Below are 3501 nucleotides of genomic sequence, written 5' to 3'. Positions count from 1 at the left end.
TTGAAAAAAAAAAAAAAAAAAAAATGAAAAGGGGTTTCGAACTTAACCCCTTCCCTTTTTCTTTTTCTATTTCGTTTCGATTGTTTGTTTGGTTTTTTTCTAAACCCTTTGTAAACAAGGAAAGTGTAAAGCGGTTAGGGGGTTGTACAAGTAAGGCGGTCGATTATAGAAAAGACAGACTGGAAAAGACTGGTAAATAAAAAAGTATTAGTATTAAAAAAGTATTAGTATTAAAGTAAAGGAATTCTTTTGATTGAATCAGGAATCAAAGTTTGTATTTGGTGTGTGGATAAAAGAGCTGCCTATGTTATACTATTGAATTCTCGACGATGAATCGACTTGACAGTCAAATATTGTTATTCATGATATTGATCCCATTCGCTATCATCGAAATGTAATTCATCCCATTGAATTTACAAGCGAAAGGGTTATCATCTCTATGGGATTAAATCCCGAGTTATTGCGAAGTAAAAAAAAAAAACCAAACGATGAGACTATGGAAGTAAATATTCTCGCATTTATTGCTACTACACTGTTCGTTCTAGTTCCTACTGCGTTTTTGCTTATAATATACGTAAAAACGGTCAGTCAAAGTGATTAATTTGAACGAAACTTGACTTCTTAGTTCTTATAGTTCTTATCAAGGATTTAAGAAAAAAAATTCAATTTCATGTCTTAGTCTTAAATGAAACCAACGGACTAGAATCAGCAGTAGCCTATGAGATTCGATAGTATGGTAGAAAGATTCATATATGAATCTTTCTACCATACTATCTATTTTTATTATTTTTATGTATAAAGATAGAAACTGAATAGAGATCAATCTACAATATGGATATGGATCCTTATATATGTTAATAGATACATAGTATCTCAATTCTATTTCTTTGCTTCGTCTATTTGTATTTTCTTTTTGTTCATTCCAATCAATCTGAAATAATCGAAAGGCTGCTCTTACGATTTTCAAATTGATTTATTTCTGATTATTTTCAATATGAATCTCGGTATACATTAAAAAAAGAATCAAATCGATGAAAGAAAAAAAAATTTGGGCATATATTACTAAAAGAAAATCAAGTTAATAAAAGAAAATGAAATAGGAAAGAAATAAAGTAATCGTTTTTTTTAGCATTCCGAAGAAGTCGTTGATTGAGCGGTTGACAGATGATCCAAGGAGTTCTATTCTATAACTTCTTCCGATTTCAAAAAGGGGTACCCCGGCGATTGTCAACCCTGGAGCCATGATATGAAACGGGTCAATAAAGCATAGCAGAAAGCAAATTTCTAAAATACTCAAATAATAAAAAATAATAAAATCGGTGGTAAGTGCGAAATATGTGACTTGACCAAGGCACAATCTTATTATTATTAACTATTCAAATTAAATCGTGAACCCTTTCTTTTCTCTTTGAACAGTCCAATAAAAAAAAAGGGGGGTCCGGTTTTCCGCGTTCTTCCCCATTGTCCATAGAGAACTCTGGCAAGGGCCGGTTCAGAAAAACCAAATAGAAAATCTAGGAAGACTTCGGTTGGAATAAAATTCCTATGATCTGTATCCCCCTTCCTTTCAAAATAGAAAGAGGGGAATTTTGGAAATATAGGTTTGATTTGGATTCTGAAAGAGCATTATTCATATATATTATGAATTGTATTCTATTCATAATAGAATCGAATACAATTACCTCGCCAGAATCCAAGCCAATAGAATTCCGAAATGAAGGTATTTTGATTAATTCAATTTCGAAATTCTAAATGGAATTAAATTACTGAATTTAATTATTCTATTAATTATTTAATAATTAATAGAATTAAAAAGGCTTTGCAGAACGATCTATAAAAAAAGTGATACAGTTTGATTCCCCAACTCAATTAGTAGTATCTCTAGAGTCCACTTCTTCCCCATACTACGAGCGAAAGGGAAAATGTAAAGACTACCATTAAAGCAGCCCAAGCGAGACTTACTATATCCATGTGAATTATGTCCCCTATCTCTATGAATATGAAGAATTTATTCCATTATTGTTTCCTAATAATAGTGGAATCACTGGCGCAGAGTCAAAAAGGGATTCTGGCCCAACGCCCTTGATGAAAGACTCCACTAAATATGAAACGCTCCAATAAATCCACTTAGAACAAGTTCGTATATGATTTCTAGTAGAATCCGGAAAAATGAAACAAAATACACAGTCGCACTTTTCTTTGGAAGTATCAAAGGGAGTGTTACCTAATCTGTAGTAATAATAAGAACTCCTCGTTTTTTTTGTTGCCCTTTATTATCATTAAGTAAAAGCCAATTATCCGTCCAATCGAATATTGATTGAATGCCCGTGCATTCATAGACTCTTATGAGTCTGTATACTGCATACAAAGTATCTCCCGCCCCTTCCATAACGATTAATTCGATTCTCCCTCGGGCTTTTCAATCTAATTCAAGACCCGGTCAGTAGACCCTGCATTAGCAATTAGCAGTGGAAATAAATCGGTAACTCTTGATTTGATATGAAAGCGCTTCTACTACTATAATCTTTCCGTGAATCCTAAATGCAAGGATTAACAGCACTTTAAGTTTAAGGAACAGAAAAAAAAAAAAGAACAGAAACCCCAGCTATTTCGAATCACGAAAATGTCAAGAGTCGCGTACTTTGCTGGAAAAGATTCGGCGAGTTAGACCAGCCAAGCAGAATAAGGGATTGCGAGTCTTATCGTTTGTTGATCAGGCGACACCCAGATTTGAACTGGGGAAAAAGGATTTGCAGTCCCCCGCCTTACCGCTCGGCCATGCCGCCAAAACGATACAAAATAGATTAAAAAATTCCCCCTTTGCTTGTTTTGTTTGGGGGGGGGGTACTCAATGTCTTTTCTTTTTTTTGTGTACGTCCATATAAAATCTCGTTTTTCTTAATTCCTTGCCTAAAAAAAATATGTCCTTTTTTTGGATCGGCTCCGGTTCTTCAATTGATTTTATAGTATCTCACACAACATCTTAATACCTCTCTTTTCTCTTTCTTTTTTTCTATTGAAAAATGAAAAAAGAAATGTGCATTTTCAGTCACAAAAGCCAAAATTAAGGACAAATTGGAACCATTAACTAGTGACTGAAAATTCGTGACCAACTCTTGGATTGAAATTGAAATTGTCAATTTTGTTTCCTAATGATAGAAGAAAATCAAAATTGATACCTACCTAATCAATATTGGTTTTTTCTATAAAAAAAGCCTTCTCCATTTCAATTATAACAGCAATTATGAGTATATGTAAACCCCAAACATAAATCGTTTCGCGGCTAGCTTATTGGTTATCTTATCTGTGTCTGATGCCTCTCTATAGGGAATTTTCCGAAAATTGTCGTACTGCAATTTAGATTGAAGAGAAAATCGAAATTTTGATAGAGCACGACATGCGCTGTCCCGAAGCGAACTATGCAATAAAGGGGGGCGATGTATATATAGATAGCTATATCGGCACGGGTTTACTAAATACAAGCCGTCTTACGCACTTCAA

The 3501-nt window shown here is 33.8% G+C and overlaps 1 non-coding gene across 1 annotated transcript; it reads right to left on the bottom strand.

The window, feature by feature from the left end:
- Window positions 1-2715: 2715 nt before the first annotated feature.
- Window positions 2716-2786, bottom strand: TRNAC-GCA. The gene has a single exon. It is a non-coding gene; the product is annotated as a tRNA-Cys (tRNA).
- Window positions 2787-3501: the final 715 nt, after the last annotated feature.

This window comes from Citrus clementina, unplaced genomic scaffold (assembly GCF_000493195.1).
Source record: "Citrus clementina cultivar Clemenules unplaced genomic scaffold, Citrus_clementina_v1.0 scaffold_595, whole genome shotgun sequence".
NCBI lineage: Eukaryota > Viridiplantae > Streptophyta > Magnoliopsida > Sapindales > Rutaceae > Citrus > Citrus x clementina.
The sequence above is the reverse complement of the archived record's forward strand: the minus strand, read 5'-3'. Positions and strand labels throughout refer to the sequence as shown.